General features: G+C 46.0%; 1 protein-coding gene across 8 annotated transcripts in view; it reads right to left on the bottom strand.

Annotated features, from left to right (window-relative positions):
• TCF3 (transcription factor 3) overlaps positions 1-18,654 on the bottom strand; it is a 784,206-nt gene that overhangs the window by 506,176 nt on the left and 259,376 nt on the right. The window lies entirely within an intron of this gene.

The raw sequence follows: 18,654 nt of genomic DNA on the forward strand, positions 1-18,654 counted from the left end.
TAAGTAAAAATCCCTAAATTCAATTTTCCACCAGGCAAAAAAACGGTCTTCCTAATGTAGCGTTTATTGAGGGTTCCTTCGAATGTCATTCCCCAAGTCAATGGTGACCCACAGAGTGGGGCCCCAGGAGGAATAAGAAGAAAATGTGTCATGAGGACATTCACATAACTAGCCTCAGCTTACTGCTTTATCTCAAACTCCTTCATTGATGCAGGAAATTAAAAATCCTGAGCACACTAAAGCCTGCAAGAAAATATTGTTTTATTGCTAGTTGGTCAACAGAGTGCGTAATACCACTGCTCCTTAAATTCCCCTCCCGACTTCTTCCCCCAAAAATAGGTATGACCTCTGGTTTCTTTGAGAGTCGTTCTCTTAAAACGCCTTACAAGAGAGCATGGACTCAGAATTAGGATATAGTCAATCATATTCAATCACAATTATATTGCTAATAGTAGTTCTAGAACCTATAATCCGCCAAAACAGTTTTTCTATTATTCACAAACGTTTTACCTGTGCTCCTCATTGCTATTTTATCTAAAATATCTGGCAAGCAGAATACTTTATCTCTAAATTTGAAAAAAAAGCAAGTACACTATTGTTCCTTCAGCCTCGATTTTGAACATTTCACTGAAGACACAGTAGAATCATTGGGTGCCAGTTCAAATCTTTTAATATGTCCTACCTGACATCTTTAATTAGACAATGTAAATCTGGTTCCCCACTTGACTGCATTCCATTTAAAGACTTCTCCCAACTCAGATTTTTTTCAGCCTTTGCTTACTAGACATGATTAATGATTCTTTTTTAAAATCAGGAATTGTCCCAAACCCTTTTATAAAGGAAATGGTAGTTCCACCACATGAAAACGCCTATCTTGACCCTTGGACAGTTCAACTCCCACCCCATCATCCTTCTCACTGCTGTGACCAAGATTATAGTCACCAATTCCTTAAATCCTAAAACCACTTCCTTCAATCTTAAAACATCTTAGATGATTACCAAGTTGGTTTTAGACCCAATACGATTCAGACTGTGGTTGACAATCATCGTCTGGTCGCAGATAATATACCTTCGGTCTTATTTTATCTTTATATGTGCACTGCCTTCAACATTAGTAAACACAAGATATTTAGAACGCCAAGATGTGGACTAACTTGGTTAAAATCCTAACAAGAATAATTTTTTTTGTCTTTTTGCCAGAACCTATCTTCTGTTAAGCCTCTCTCCTATGCCACTAATTGTTTAATATCTCCATGATGCCCTTAGCTGCCTCTGTTAACTCTTCGGACCTCAATCTGTACACATGTGCTGATGATACACAGCATAGGCAATGATTAATATGGATAAAACGGAGATACTTATATCTAGGACCAGAAACAGCATCCTTCTTTCTGGAAGTAAACCTTCAGTACTTTTTCCGTGCCCTCTACTACAGCAAAAAGCTTAAGAGTCAAGATTGATGCCACTTTAAAGTTGGCCAATCGATCAGCAGTGGCTTCAACTTGTAACTTTTGCTTGTATCACCTTTCCCTGGTCCTACATATATTAATTACCCAATGGGGTACCACCCTCAGCAGATCATCACTGGAGCAATATTGGCCTACTGAAACAATCCATACTTAAATACTACGATTTCCTTTGCTCGTCGTTCCCATCTATACAAAATCAGGCAGGCATATTCGTTTTTAGAGCACCTACATTTTGCCCGGCCTCTGCCATTTGTAAATTTCTTCACTGTCTTTGCCTACAACAGCAGATTACGTTCACAGAATTATGCGTAGGCCATCACTACCTTTGTGGTAGGACTCGTGAATTCATCTCCACACGTTTTAAGAGTTAATTACCTTTAGGAAACCATTGTTTCTCAAAAACATTTTGCAGCGTGCCACCAAATTTCCAAAGTCATAGATTTGTGGTTATTCTTATTCAGTCACTGCATCAAGCACCAGCCCTGTTCCAAATATCCAGCATTCTAGGTTTATGCGGATATCATAAACCACAAGACTGAAGTCAAGAGTGGTTTGTAAATGTCACCAGAGACCCAAAAACAGGACCTTTTTACACATACTGCCTACTATGTATGTTGAATATTACATTATTTTAGGTCTATATCATTATATATAAAAGGTTTAGATTGGAAAAGCTGTTCCTGTCAACGAGCAGCTATCAATGGTCCTGACTGGTCTTGGAATGTTTGTTTTGTTTAGCTTCAATGAATCATAAAACCAAGACAACGGCGATGGCAAGAGGTGTTATGAGAATGTGGTTGCAGTTTGTATCTTATTTTCTACATACTTTGCAGACTGAAAAAAAATGTTTCACATGCAAATAGATGAAAATATTGTCAGACAAAGTGCAAGATAATTTGCCTTTTTTCCAGCATTATTTTAGATCACCTCACCGCAGGATATGGTCCACCATTACAGACTCCTTGTAGCCTTGACAATAGTAAAGCTCTGCTGTCCGGATTGAAGGCTAGCTACTCTATTGAAAGAGTAAGCATGCATTTTGAAACTTCTTACAAATTAAAAACTACTAGAGCACAGATATCCTGCAGGAGTGACATTTTGTCCACCATTTTCTGCAATCACACTAGGTTTACTGTTGGCACAGTTCATATGAATACACAAACTCTAACACCAATAAAAAAGCCAATTTGAAAAAAATAAAAAACATTCGACAGCCATTAATGGGCTTTACTGACCAGATTTCATTTCTTTTCTTAAAAAAAAAAGCTATTTATTATTATTATTATGGGCTTATAAAGTGCCCTTATACCCAAGGGAGTCCTGGCGCTACACTCTGACTCACCGGAGACAAACGGGGGCCTATTCCCTAAATAACCATGTCTTCAGCCCCTTTCTAAAAGAGAGGAGCTCCGAGGCATTCCTAAGATGTGTCAGCAGGCTGTTCCAGGCTTTCGCTAGGAAAAGCTGTTTCCTCCCCATCTGGCCTTTGTTTATTCGGGGCACCACTACTAGACTGCCTCCAGAGGAGTGCAATGCTCTCCCCGGAACATACCATTCAAAGCACCTGCGCAAAAACTCTGGGCCAGTGCCCCTCAATGCTTTGAAGACAGTGCAAAGAGCTTTGAATTGTGCTAGTCTTGTTACTGGCAACCAGTGCAGTTGCCTGAGCCCCTCTTGTACAGAGGCAAACCTTGATAATGCCTATTAGCAGTCTCGCGGCTGCGTTATGTACAAGCTGTAATCTGTACAAATGTTTCTTTTTCAGATTCAGGTACAAACTGTTGCAATAGTCCAAGCGCGACAGAATGAGGGCTGAGACTGCGGTCCTGAAGGCATCGGCTGCAGTGGCGTCACTAGGGTTGGTGTCACCCAGTGCCGTAACTCATGGTGTCACCCCCTCACGACTGTAAGTCGCGAGGGGGTGCCTTGCACAGACCGCAAGGTCCCGTAAAAACATTCTGATTGTTAATATTAGCAATACTGCAATAACTTGTCTCACTGCCGAGGTCTTTTGGCGCCAGGTTTTTTCATGTTTATGTACATGCAAGGCCGAGATCCCTGTTTATCACTGCATGCTCATGAGATCTTTCTAAGGCCAGAATGAACTTCACTCACAGCAACAGACCAAAGACCGGGTGGATGTAAATTAATCAATGTAGCGATAACTGATGTTTAATGTCACTTTGATATTGTTCTGGAACTTTACACAAAGTCACAGCAGTACCATTAGACGGCACCACATGGTAGACTGTCGATGGACCTCCTCTCAGTCCGCCAGACCCGGAGATTAATTATAATAGGCTTTTACGCAGAAAGGCTCGCAGCTGACAGAGAAAAAATCTCCTCTCCGCTGCCTGCCCCCATCCCCTTGATTGGGCCATCTAGTAATCAGGGTGTGTGCTTGTAAAGACCTCCCCGAGGCCACCTTCCTGCAGACGGAGTAAAATATTTCTGCCAATGACGGAATCCCCTCAGGTGGATTTCACCGATAAATTATCACAGTTACTAAATAACCTGATTGGATTATTTTCAATAACATCGTAGCAGCACCAGCAAAGGCTGTGCGTGATAATACCAGTAGCAACTCCCTGCAAATTAACATTTACAAAGTCTGCCTTGGCACGAACCACCCACACGTCGGTGTCACCACTTGTGATGGTGTCACCCGGTGCGGACCGCACCCCCGCACCCCTCAAGTGACGCCACTGATCGGCTGGAAGGAAAAAATTTTTTTGCTGTATCCGAAGGATATAGAAGCAGGTCGATACCACTCCATTAACCTGGTCCCCGAAATCAAGTTTCTGATTCATGATCACCCCCAATTTTTTTGCTTTACCAGCGGGGGCTGGTAGCATTCCCATGACTTCAGGCCACAAATAGGGCGTCCATGTATTAGAGATGTTCTCAAATATAATGACCTCGGTCTTGCCTGAATAACATTTTAGGCAGTTGGAGGCCATCCAACCAGAGATGTTTTTCAGACAGTCATGACACCTCGACGTCATAACATTTTGGGTCCCTGGCTGTATAGTTAACACAATTTGTGTGTCATATGCGTAGGATGCGAGTTGCAGGCCGTAAGATCTTACCAAAGCCGCCAGTGGGCTGACAAGCGTGGGGCTCAGGGAGGACCCCTGCGGCACCCCGCAAGGGAGGGCAAAAGATTTAGATTTGTCCAGCCCCAAGTCTACTCTTTGGATTCTGTCAGCCAGGAAAGATTTCAGGAGGCTCCAGGCCCTGCCTTCCACCCCGCCTTCAACAGACGATCCATCAACACACCATTAAAGACTGTGTCGAAGGCCGCCGACAGATCCAGCAGAATCAGGACCGCCACCCCTCCCTGGTCAACCGCAGCTCTAACCTCCTCCGTGGCCTTAATAAGGGCCAGCTCCGTGCTATGACCTGTGCGAAACTCGAACTGCGTGGGGTCAAGCGCCTTGGTCCGCTGAAAGAAAGTGGATGTCCTGTTTATGGCCTTCTCCAGGATCTTGGCCAGTATCAAGGCGGTTTTCCACCTCCTGGGATATTCGCCTGAATCTATGATGGTGTTGAAAAAGGGGGTAAGGCTGGTCGCAATGACCTCGGGACTGTATTTAAGTACCGCCACCAGGCAGGGATCATTGGGAGAGCCAGACTGAGCCACCTGCAACAGGCTTACGACCTCAGTTGTCTGTAGCGGACTAAAACCCTCTTAACTGTCTGATGCCAACCTCACCCAACGCCCCATGAGCCTTGGAGAAGGAGGAGAAGAAGATCCCTTCCACCTTATTCCGAAAAATAGGAAGGTAGCGATTCACACAGTGCCAGACTACTGTGTACCATGGGTTTGGTAGGTATCGTCCGCTTTGAGATGGTCCTAAACAGTTCTCTGGAGGATGAATTGGCCACCTTTATCAGCTCAGCAAAATAAGCCTTTGGTTTCTAAGAGTAATTTCTTATAGCTAGTGAGGCTTTCTTTATACTTTTCTTTATTATTGGTACTATACCCATTCCCCCATCTCCTCTCTAGACTGATTTATAATTCAGAAATGCCAATAGAAAAAATATTGCAAGAAAATACGCTTGCATAAGGCTAAAAGAAAATGAACTCACAGCCTCATATGTACATAGGATGCAGTTCACAAAGGATGGAAAAGGAAGAAAGATGTTTATTACACGAACAATTTATTTTGTAGTATATAGTGCTGTAAGAAAGCAAGTTACTTACCTGTAACTTTGGTTGTCCAGTATTGGAAACTTTCATAGATTCCCATGCTTGTATCATTCCCCGTTGTAGGAATGGGAGTCCCCGGTATACATAAAATAGCAATCGAAACCATTACCAAAACAAAAACTAGGCTTAGGCCCATACTTGTTTTTCAACCTATCCACCTTTATTTTGTAAAAGAGACCAAAAAGAATGAGCCACCAATCAAATTAGCCTCTCTCCCCTCCTGAGAGAAGCTCAGAAGCTCAGATTTTCGTAGCCATTGGGTAACCATACCACTGAAGATGACAGATGCTGGGCTTTCCCAGGGGAGGAGGGTGAGTCGCATGGGAATCTATGAAAGTTTCCAATACTGGAGAACCAAAGTTACAGGTAAGTAACTTGTTTTCTTACTCCAGTATTGGAACTTTCATAGATTCCCATACTTGTATCAGAGTAGCTAGCAGTTATCAGCACATTTTAGGAACCATGACCATTATAAAAACCAAGAAAAAAGCAATAGCATATTCACCATTATGACAATTTCAGTAACATGGAAGGAGGAATGAAAGGGAAAGCTCGCCTCTACTGAAAGAGGTTCCTCAGGACTGCCTGACCGACTGCTGTGTCACTATACGTTGCAGAATCCAGGAAGTAATGCCTTGTAAACTTTTGGGTACTGTTCCAGAAAGCCCATCCAAGGGTCACTAAAGGACACAAATAATTGAGGAGACTTACTGAAGTCCTTAGTATGTTGGAGATAGAATTTTAAACACCTCTGAATGTCCAGTGAGTGGTGTGCCTTTTCTGCCGGAGTAGCAGGTTGAGGGAAAAAAGTTTTGAGTATAACCTGCTCATTCAAATGAAAGTCTGAAGGCACTATCGGTAGGAACTTTGGGTTGGTATGCAGTATCACTGTACCCTTTTTGAACAGGAGAAAGGGTTCCTGAATGGTGAGAGCCAGCAATTCACCCACTCGTCTAGCCAAATCAAGGCTAGCAGAAGAGCCACCTACCAGGAGAGGAATTACAACTCCACCAGGTAAATAGGTTCGAAGGGAGGCTTCATGAGTTGAGCGGGAACGAAGTTAAGATGCCAAAGAAGAGGAGGAGGAGGCTTGACTGGAGGGAAAACTCTGAAAAGGCCCTTGAGAAACTGTTTAATTATCCTTGTCAACCAGAGGGAAGGACCTGAAGACGTGCGTCTGAAGCGAGAGATGGCGGCAAGATGCACCTTGATGGAAGAGTGAGCTAGTCCCGATTTTGTTAATAAAAGAATATATGGAAGAACTTCATGTGGTTCAGATGAAAAAGGATGGACACCCTTTTGCTGGCACCAAATGCAGAAATACTTCCACTTCAACTTGTATGTCTTGTTGGTACTAGGGGCTTGTGCATAAGAGAGAACCTCTCTACATTCTGTTGAAAGGGTCACACCAATAAATTCTCGCTGCTCAGGAGCCATGCCGACAGCTGCAGAGATTGCAGATCCAGATGCCAGAATTGGCCCTGGGACAGCGACAGCAGCAAAGGAATCAGCTGCAATGGAAGTGGAAGGCCCAGGGAGAGAAGATTCAGTTCTGTGAACCAGAACTGTCAGGGCCACACAGGAGCTATCAAAATCATCTTGCAAGATACCGCTTTGAGCTTCATGAGAAGCCTGGGGATCAGAGGAATGGGGTGAAAAGCGTAAACAAATGCGCCTGACCAGACCACCGAAAGCGAATTCCCCAATGATCCCGGATGGTGAAGCCTGCTTGCGTAAAATCGGCATTTCTTGTCCTCCAGAGTGGCAAAGAGACCTATGGAAGGCCTGCCCCATCTTCGAAAAACCTTCTGTAGAGTGGATTGGTCAAGTTCCCATTCGTGGCTGACCGATTTCAGTCTGCTCAGCGTGTCCGATGACTTGTTAAGAATGCCTGGAAGGTGCTCCGCCTTGAGTGATAATCCCTGCTGGATTACCCATTCCGAAATTGTTTGGGCTTCTTGTAACAAAAGTCGAGATCTGGTGCCGCCTTCCTTGTTTATATAATTCATGGCCGTCGTATTGTCTGTACGTATTTGAACTGTAGACTGCTGTATTCGCGAAAGAAAAGCCTGCAAAGCCAGGCGAATCGCTCTGAGCTCCAGCAAATTGATATGTAAAAGATGATGCTGGGGTAGCCAATGGCCACTTACATGAAGGTCTTGCAAGACTGCTCCCCAGCCCTCCAGCGAGGCATCTGTAGTTATTATCGGAGGAGCAGGGGCGATCCTGAAGGAAAGACCATGAGAAATGTACTCCTCGTTCGTCCACCATGATGCGGCTTCCCTCATGGCCATGGTAACAGACTTTGTCATCGAAGGAACCGTCGACTTGGCGCCACTGCAAGTCCACTCCTACCAGAGTAAGGGATCAGAGGAATGCAGGAGGAAATGGACCCTAGGATAGGCTTGTAGAGGCGAACTGAAAGTGGCTGTATTTTTAGCAGCAGACGGGCCATGGCCATCAGCTTTTCGTGCATCTCCAGGCCCGGAAAAGCCTTGTTGATGAACGTGTCCAGAATGGATTCCAGAAATCTGGCTGTTCTGGATGAACAGAGTTGACTTTTCTGTGTTGAGAGTTAGCCCGAGATTGCCGAACAGGTGTGTGCGCGCCATGACTGATTCTTCTGCTGCAAACTTGGTAGGAGCCTTCAGCAACCAGTCGTCCAGGTAAGGGAAGACCTGATGTGGTTGTTTTCGTAGAAAAGATGCTACCAGAGCTAACACCTTTGTAAAGATCCGCAGAGCAGATCGGAGTCCAAAAGGTAGGACCTTGAACTGCAAGTGGCTCTTGGCTACTGTTAAGCGAAGGAACTTCCTGTAGGCTGGATGGATGGGTACGTGAAAATAAGCGTCCTCTAGATTCAATGTGGCCATATAATCCCCTGAGTTAAGGCGACGGATGTCCTGCAGAGAAACCATTTGAAATGATTGTTTAATGAGATAGGTGTTGAACTCCCTCAGATCTAGAAAAGGGCGCCACTTTTCTAAAGTCTTCCGGACGAGGAAAAAACGGGAGTAGAAACCCTCTCCCCGCTGAGAGAGAGGGACCAGTTCCATTGCTCCTTTGAGGAGTATTTGAAGGACTTCCAACCGTAAAAGACAAAGATGTTTTGACGCAGTGGCGCGAGGGGGTTTTGAAGGTGGTACTTTGACAAATTATGGCCGTATTGAATGATCTTCGGCATTCAACGGCCCAATGTGATTTGCTGCCAGTTGTGGAGGTAATTTGATATTCTGCCTCCCACTGATGTTACAGGAGGAGAAAGAACAGTTGAAAAAGCCAGCAAGCCGCTTTTGCCGCTCAGAGGAGTCACTCCCCTGGCATCCTCGTCTTCCTCTGTTGGCCGATCTAGAGAAAGAGGAGGATTGATTTTGCCGCTGGTTGTAATTCGGGTGGTAAGATTGCGAGGTTGATTCATATGAGGTATACCATTGTTAGTATCCTCCTCTGTATGTGGCTTTACCTCTACCTCTGGCTCCACGGAAGGGGACCTTGCGGTACTGCAGAGTCCCTAGGGATTTTGCGGTCTCCATGTCTTTTTTAATGTCTTGAAGCGCATCATCAATGTGCTTCCCAAAGAGCGCTTTCCCCATCAAAGTGAAGATCCAAGATCTTGTTTTGTACCTCAGGACGAAACCATGTGGCCCTCAGCCAGCCTGGATGACAAAGTACAGCAGCACCTGCAAGGGAAAGGAACACAGTTGTTGCAATGTTCATTACACAGTCCACTTCAGCAGATGTTACCTCTCCCTCTTGGAGAATCTTCCTCGCTTCTTTCTTTGCATCCTCCGGCATCTGGTCCAGATATGGGGAAAGGTCGCACCACATCTGGCGATCGTAGCGACCAAGTATCAGTAAGGCTTTAGCAGCCCTTACAAACAGCCTGGGCATGGAGGAAAACCTCTTGCCCGTGTTATCAAGGCACCTGCCCTCTTTATCCGGAGGAGTCGTGAGGGGAGCAGAAGGATTCCTGGACTTTCTTTGGGCAGCCTGAGAGATGACAGTCTGGTTTAGGCTGGTCAACCAAGCAGGCAGGCAGGGCTATCATCCGGAGCCTTATACTTTATCTCAAGGCGAAGCAGCACATGAATTACCATGGCTGTATTCCGTATCACTTTCAGCCCTTCATCCCAGACGTGACCAACAATAGGACTAGACCTTACGGATCTTTTGTAAGGCTCCTTAAAGTCATAAAGGAAGCATTCAGACTGAACCGTGGGCATGGGCAGTTCAAATCTCTTAGCTGCCTGCTGCATCATATTATGGAAACCCCCTATGTCTGCAGGGGGGGGGGGTCAAGTGGTGCAGGTGAAGGAGAACCCGGACCCGGAATGACAATCATCCCACTCTGTGTCTGGACCTGGTACAGGGACCGGTCCTTGTTCCTCATCCGAGGTGTCATCCTGAACGAGAGGCACAATAGGTGGTGCATCCTGGGCCACAGGCATTGGCTGAGGCGGTGGTAATTGAGGAGAAGCAGGCCGAGCCGGCGGACCAGCAGTAACAGGCACCACAAATTGAACTGGAGGTTGAGTTGCAAACCTCCTATAGTCCAAGAGCATGGTCTGCAAGTTCGCTAGTAGGGAGGAAGGCATAGAGACCATCTCCTGCTGGTAGTCCTCCTGGTAATCCGAGAAAGGATCATATTGTTGTTCCTCCAAGTATTCACCCTCAGAATCTGTGTCCTGACACTTGACATGTAATTGAGAAGGGCTATTCGCATATGCAAACGGCTCATCATCCTCTTCAAAGCCCTCTTCTTCGAGGAGGAGTGCAGGAGGTAGAGGAGTCACCCTCCTGGGAGAAGTCGTCTCAGGTGTAATCTGGCATTTTCTGACCTAAATAGTAATTTTTTCCACTGTCAACGAGGTTGTCGACGACGATGTGAGTAGTCGACGAAGAAATGGACGTCGTCGACGCAATCGCCGAGATAGTCGTCACCCCAGCCATCGTCGTCGTGGTAGCCGTCGTCACCTTAGTCGTCGACATCCTCGTCGACGTAAACACCATCGACGACGAAACATCCACCACTGGCGTTGAAGTCGTCAACGTGAAAGCCTGAAGAGTCATTGCCGGAGACTTTGAAGTCCCCGCCGACGAGCCCATCGATGGAGCCAAAGTTGAAGGGGAAGATTTTGACCGTACCATGGATGATGGCGACGTAGTCGTTGACAGCGTCGCCGACAAGTGAGTCTTCTTCATTGATTTCACCTCAGAAGAGAGTGAGGAGGGTTTTTTTAAAGCCTTTGGAGCCGCAGGAAAAGATGGAGGAATAGAGCTGGATTTCCTCTCAGACATCACTCCTTTTGACAGTCCTTGCCTCTCCTTTACACCTTGGTGAGGAGATTCGCCAAGACTATGCCCTTCAGACCCATAAGAGGTATTTTTTAAGGCCTTACCGGGACATTCTTCAGAAGGCAAAGGAGAGGGTCTACCCCTTTCTACCAACCTTCTGGAAGATGTAGCAGAGGATGCTTCATCACTGTCTCTGAAGACTGGTTCCTTCCTTGATTTAAGTTTCTGGAGCCAGGTCAAAATAAGTCCTTCACGGTCTCGCATAGTTTTGGTTGAAAAAATGTGCATATTTTACAGACTGCTGCCTTGTGGTCTGGGTACAGACACTAAATACAATCCTTGTCCTCCACATACATCCTCTTCTTAGCACAAGTTGCACAGGCCTTAACTCCTTGCGTGCTCATGACTAGCTCAGCTCGTCATGCAGCACGGTTGTGCTGTGCTCGTGATGAGCTGAGCTCATCAGGACCGTTGCGCCTCGCCCACGCGGGGATAATTCCCCTGTTGTGCTGGGCGTTCCATTGGAACAGGCGTGGTCATGACGAGCTCACCTCGTCACGATCACAGCGCCACCGTGCTGCATGAGGAGCCGAGCTCGTCATGAGCACCGGGGCACTGCGCCCGCCCCCCAGCACAGCGGGGGAATTAGCCCGCAGGGGAGGAGTTTAAGAGGGCTTTCTTCTCCTTATAAGACATCTGGACACGAAGTCCAAGCAGGTCCTGGTGAAAAAACTGTAGCATTAGGGATAACAGGAAAAACGGAGCAGAGCTCAGTGGAGACTCCCTTGCACAACGTGCGGTAGAAAGTCTGAGGTTCTGAGCTTTTCTCAGGGGGTATCTAAAGGGTGAGGCTAATTGGATGGGTTATTCATTCTTTTTGGTCGCCATCAGAGGATACCTCTGAATTCACACTGCAGACGCCATCGTGGAAATCAGGAGAGGTCAGCCAACGTTGGATGAGAGGTCAGGATTGCAGGGGAGACTTCACTGCACAGGTGAGCTACTCAGACTCGAGCTGTGGGTGTCGGGTGCAGAGTAGGCAGGTATCACGGATCCAGCTGGATCCGGACCCCTTGTAGTCTGTTTCTTTTGGACAGGTCCGCTAACCAAGGGAGATTGGAGTCTTTTTCCAAGGCAGCAGTCCTCCCAGGGTTTTCAGAGGTCGCTGGCTGCAAGACAGGAAGCACATTTGCAGGAGCTGGAGACAGGCCAGTAGGGCTGGGGCCAGGGCAGTTTGCGTCTTCAGTCTGCTCTGCAAGGTCGTCCTCTTGCTTCTTAGGTCATTGCAGATATAGTTTCTAGACCTGGGTGAGCCACCTAAATACTAAATTTAGGATGTGATTTAGGGGAGTAGTATGTAGGCCAATGAGCACCTTACCTAGGGTGACTACACCCTCTATTATGCCACCCTCCTGTGGAAGGAGGTCTAGACCTGATTGGAGGGTCTCCCCATCTTCAAGATGGCGGGGAATGAAAGATGTCCTTCTCCTAGCCTACCCCACCCTAGGGGTAGAGTTGGCAGAAGTGGGCACATCCACTAGTCTCTAGAGTTTTGCTGCCGGTTTTCCCACCCAAGAGTGGGGGTGTGTGTGTAAACGAAGGGATGCCATCTGCTGCTTCAAGCACAGGCACATCCTGGGCGAGATGTGACACCTCTGCCCAGGATATGCATTATCACAGGTCCCAGAGAGCAGCGGTGTCCTACCCAGGGGTCCAGAAACATGTCTGGTGGTGCCTAGATGCCAACAGCATTTCGGAGACCACACCAGGGTTGGTAGGTTTTCAGGGTGCACCTCTGAGGTGCCCTCTGTGTGCAGGGCACAATAAATCCAAAACCGATAGTGTGGATTTATTGAAATGAGTAGTTTGGTACCAAATATTCCTGTGTTTAGTGAAGCCATCATGGTACTGTGGAACTAGAGTTGTCTTGTTTCCAAACCAATGAACTCTCTATGGCTTCCCTGGCACTTACAATAATAAGGAATGGACTCCAATATTATCCAATCTGCTCATGCAGATATGCCCTCACCTGTGGTATAGTGCACCCGGACTCCCGGCTGTAAGGCTTGCTAGAGGGATGACATACCTAAGCCTTCAGGCAGTGCTGGCTGGCATAGCACCCAGGCAGGGTGCCATGTCGACTTTGTCATTTTCTACCTCACAGGGGCATGCAATCAGAAAGGGCAGTGGCATGGTCCCGGTGAGGGGGATCTAGGGGACCATTTTCAGCTCCCAGGTACCCAGGGTACCATTTACTAGGGACTTACAGGGGGAAGAAGTTCCAATTAGGGATTTCTTCTTAGGGAAGAAGCACTGGCACAGGGGACCTGGTCTGCAGGCACCCTGTACACTACATTTGAAACTACATCAAAACCAGGCAAAATGTGGGGGTAACCATGCAAAAAGAGGCACTGTCACACAACTGGCTTAATTTTTAAAGAAAACAAACAGAAATTGGCAATATCCTCTTCAGTAGAAGCCCCCCCCCAAAAAAAAACAGGGTTTTGTGAAAGAAAAGGAAAATGTTACTTACCAGTATGCATCTGTTCTTGGCATGTAGAGCTGCAGAGTTGTACACCTTAGCATAACACCGCCACCTGGTGTTGGGCTCAGATGATTACAGGTTGTTGTCTTGGAAGAAGTCTTCGTAGTCATGAGATAGGTGACTCCTCCCTTGGACAACAGTGTGCCTGGGCATCGACTCCATCCTTAGATTGTTTTGCGCCATGATGGGAAATGGAGTTAGTAGAGATATAGTAAGAAAAGGATGTCCATGCGTGTGCATCTAAATAAGATGAAAACTGGAACGGATACGAGTCCCGGGGAGGCGGGAGGGCGTGTACAACTCTGCAGCTCTACATGCCAAGAACAGATGCATACTGGTAAGTAGCATTTTCCGTTCGAGGCATATGAGCTGCAGATTGTACACCTTTGCATCGATTGTGCAGCAGTGCTTCCCTTAGCGGTGGTCACCTGTATCCGTTGCAGTTGTTTGAAATAAAGTTAAGGACAGCTTGGCCTACTGCAGCTTGCTGCTTGGCTTGCACATCAACACAATAGTGTTTAGTGAAGGTATGTGGTGTAGACCATGTAGCTGCCTTGCATATGTCCTCTAATGGTATGTTCCCTAAGAAAGCCATAGAGGCTCCTAGTTTGCGAGTAGAATGCGCTCTAGGAGGAACGGTTAGTGTACGTTTAGCTTTAGCACAGCATATTTGTATACATTTTACAATCCACCTCGCAATCCCACCTTTGGAGATGGGGTTGCCTTTATGAGGAGGAGAGAAAGCTACAAACAGTTGTTTTGTCTTCCTAAAGGATTTTGTTCTATTTATGTAGTATAAAATAGCTCTTTTAACATCTAATGTGTGTAATGCTCTTTCTGCCACAGAGTCTGGGTTTTGGAAAAACACAGGTAACTCTACAGACTGGTTTAGGTGAAAGGAAGTGATGACCTTTGGAAGAAATTTTGGATTGGATCTGAGAACCACTTTGTTAGGATGTATTTGAAAAAATGGTTCTTGTATTGTGAAAGCTTGTATTTCACTTACTCTTCTAAGAGAGGTAATGGCAACAAGGACAGCGGTTTTCCACGTTAGAAATTGCAGTTCACATTTATGTAAAGCTCGAACGGGGGTCCCATGAGCCTTGTGAGTACTATATTTAGGTTCCACACAGGGGAAGGTGGTAACCTTGGTGGGATTATTCTTTTTAATCCCTCCATGAATGCTTTTATTGCTGGTACTCTAAAGAGAGACAGGTGTTGTCTGTTTTGTAAATATGCTGCAATGTGCAGGCGTATGGAAGAATATGCCAAGTTAGACCTTTGTAAATGTAAAAGGTAACAGATGATATTTTGGATGGAAGCATCCAGTGGATCAATGTGATTATTTTTGCGAATCTTCTCCATTTAGCAGCGAAACACGCTCTAGTAGTGGGTTTTCTAGCCTCTTTAATGATATTCATACAGTCTGGTGGTAGGTTTAGATAACCAAACTAGGACTTCAGGAGCCAGATGGCCAAATTCAGTTAGCTGGGATCTGGGTGTCTGATTTCTCCATGGTTCTGTTTTAGCAGGGATGGTGTGAGGCGTAGCTTTTGATGCGGAGCTAGAGACAGTTCTAGTAGTGTGGCGAACCACGGTTGGCATGCCCATGTGGGAGCTACCAGTATCATTGTGAGAGACTGTTGTCTGAGCTTGCGCACTACTAATTGAATGAGTGGGAGAGGCGGAAAAGCGTACGCAAATCTGCCTGACCAGTTCATCTATATCGCATTGCCTTCGGACTGTGGGTGTGGGAACCTGGCGGCGAAGGCTGGGCATTTTGCGTTTTCGTGGGTAGCAAACAGATCTATGTGTGGATGCCCCCACCTCTGGAAGAATGGCTGAAGAACTTGTGGATGTAGTTCCCATTCGTGAATTTGTTGTGCCTGCCGACTTAACAGATCTGCTATCTGATTGTGGACTCCTGGAAGGTGCTCCGCTAGCATATGTATGTTTTGAGGAATGGCCCATCTCCAAATGTTCTGTGCAAGTTGGGACAGTTGCAGAGAGTCTCTTCCCCCCGCCCCCCTGTTTTTGTATATAGTCTGTCATATTGTTCGTCCGGATTAAGACAGATTTGTTTTGTACTTGAAGTTGAAAAGTCTTGAGTGCTAGGAATATTGCTAGCAGCTCTAGGTGGTGGATATGGAACCTTTTCTGTTGAATGGTCCATTGTCCTTAAGTTGTGTGAAGTAGGGATGGGCTCCCCACCCTGTGAGGGATGTGTCTGTTGTGAGCACTACTTGTGGAACAGGCTCTAGAAACGGCTGCCCTTTTGTCAGGTTTTTGGTGTTCCACCATTGCAGAGAGCGAGATGTGCTGCTGTCCACCAACACCAGGTCTTTTAGTTGACCTTGAGCTTGGTTCCACTGTTGTGCTAAGCACTCTTGTAGGGGACGCATCTGCAGTCTTGCGTGTGGTACTATGAAGAATGAAGATGCCATCATGCCTATTAGTCTCATGAACACCCTGGCTTGTAGAGACTGCTGGTGTTGAAACTTGGTGACTAAGGCTTGAATGCTCTGTATCCTGGCTGTGCTGGGATACGCTAGAGCTGTGGACGTATTTACTGTAGCTCCTAGATACTGATGTACATGCGAAGGCTGTAGGTGCGACTTGGTGTAGTTTAATGTGAAACCTAAGTCGTGCAATGTTTGAATCGTTTGCTGTGTGTGCTGGACACACTGATTGACCAATTTTGCTTTTATTAGCCAGTCGTCTAGGTAAGGGAAGACATGTATCTGTTGTCTTCTGAGATGTGCTGCTACCACTGCTAGGCACTTTGTGAATACTCTTGGTGCCGTGGTTACCCCAAATGGAAGGACTTTCAATTGATAATGTTGTCCTAGTACAAACCTTTTTAGATACTTTCTGTGAGCAGGATGTATGGGGATATGGAAGTAGGCGTCCTTTAGATCTAGTGTTGTAAGGAAGTCGCCCTGTTGTAGTAGTGGAAGCACCTGTTGTAAAGTGATCATATGGAAATGATCTGATTGTATGCAGCGATTGAGGGGCCCGAGGTCGAGTATTGGTCTCAGTGTCTCGTCTTTTTTGGGAATTAGAAAATACAGCGAGTAAACCCCCATTTGCTGTTCTTCTAAAGGAACTATTTGAATAGCACCTTTCTGTAGAAGTGATAACACTTCTTGTCGAAGCAGAGTTAGATGGTATGTAGACATTGGACGCTGTCTCGGAGGTATGTTTGGAGGTGTTGCTGTAAGTTCTAGGCAGTAACCATGTTGGATAATCTGTCTTACCCACTTTGTCTGTTGTAATGCAGTTCCAGACAGGCAGGAACGGTGTTAATCTGCCCCCTACAGGAGTGGTATGCTGTGGGGGGAGGAGAGGGAAGTCACTGCTTGGTGGTGGAAGAGGATCGATTGTTATTGTTACCGCGACCTCTTCCTTTGTTATTGTTTCCTCTATATCCTCCTCTAAAGTATCCTTTATTGGAGGAGGTTTGTGACTTAAAAGATGATGTAGTGTCTGCCCCAGTCTGCTTGGAGCCTCCTCTGTAGGAGGAGCATCTATTTGGTATAGACTGTAAAGCTCTTATAGACTTAGCCGTGTCAGTGTCTTTTTTCATCTGTTCTAGTATGTTGTCTACTTCAGGACCAATTAATTGGTTTTGATTGAAAGGCTGGTTTAAAATGGTAGTTTGCACCTCTTGTTTAAACCCTGAAATGCGTAGCCACGCATGTCTCCTAAGTAGGACACTGGTGTTTATGGCTCTAGATGCTGTGTCAGCGGCATCTAGTGCACATTTTATTGAGGCATTAGATATTAGCTTGCCTTCTTGTATAAGATCAGTTGCTTGATCTTTGTACCGATCTGGTAGATGTTGAAGTAGTTTTTCTAGTTGATCATAACCTATCATAACGAAAGAGGAGGGCTATCATAACGAAAGAGGAGGGCTTGTGTATTTGCAATACGCCACATGTTTGCCGCTTGTGCAGCTACTCTTTTCCCTAATGCATCAATTACCTTTGATTCTTTATCAGGTGGGGACGCTTCTCATAATGTTTGAGAATTGGCCCTTTTCCTAGCATTGGACACCACCAATGAATCAAGTGGAAGGTGTCCTTTAATATAGGCTGGGTCTGTAGGTGCTGGTCTATATTTCTTTTCAATTCTAGGGTTTAAAATTCTCGTGAGTACAGGATCTTTAAATACTTCTGGAGCATGCTTGATTACTCCTTTAATCATTGGAAGAATTTGAGCAGTCCTCTGAGTGTGCTCAAAGGTGTCTAAGAGAAAATCCTCTTCAATATCGTCAGAATGCATAGACACTCCATGGTAAATAGCAGCTCTGTTTATTAAATGACTAAAACGAATTGGGTTTTCTGGAGGGGAATGCTTTGATGGGTATGAATGCGGTTCCGGAACGTCAGGCATAGTCTGTGGATTTGGAAAATCATATATGGGTACCTCTGTTGGGTTTGAATAATCCCATATAACCTCATCTATGTGGTATGAGCTAGGCTCTTCCTCATCCTCCCCTCCCTCTAAGTTATATTCGTCATCATTTTGCTGTGAGGAATGTGATAATGGAGAATGTGCAGGAGATGTATGAGGTGATCTGTGAGGAGGTATAGGAGAAGGAGGAAGAAGAGGTATAGGAGAGGAAGAAGAGGTATAGGAGAGGAAGGGTGCATAGGAGATGTTGCACAGTCCTTCTTGGCAGGCACTACATGAGTGGGCGGTGCATCTGCTTGTCTCTTCTTGTGAAGTGTAGTGCCCACATGACCTATCTTTGGGTCTATATAGATCTTTTGTTGAGGATCTGGTGTAAAAAGTTCCTCCTCTTCTACAACCTTCCTGGGCTTCGTTTTTTTCGGCTCCGGTGGAGGTTGTGGTTTTTCTTTAGCATTGGGAGGTGTTTTAACGTCCTGTAGCAAAGTTTTCGGTGCCAAAGGTGTTGTTTTCGGCTTCATAGGCGTGTTCGAGGGTTTGGGCACCTCCAAATCAGGCTTCTTTGTTTTCGGCACCAAAGGTGTAGAAGTGGACGGCTTCGGAGCCGGTGCTTCTTTCGGTTTCAGTATCGATAAGTCTTTATGTTTCGGTGCCGGTACGATTTTTGGCTTCGGTACCGAAGGGTCTTTTGGCTTCGGTACTGAGGTGTCTTTATGTTT

This window comes from Lissotriton vulgaris, chromosome 12 (assembly GCF_964263255.1).
Source record: "Lissotriton vulgaris chromosome 12, aLisVul1.2, whole genome shotgun sequence".
Classification (NCBI taxonomy): Eukaryota; Metazoa; Chordata; class Amphibia; order Caudata; family Salamandridae; genus Lissotriton; species Lissotriton vulgaris.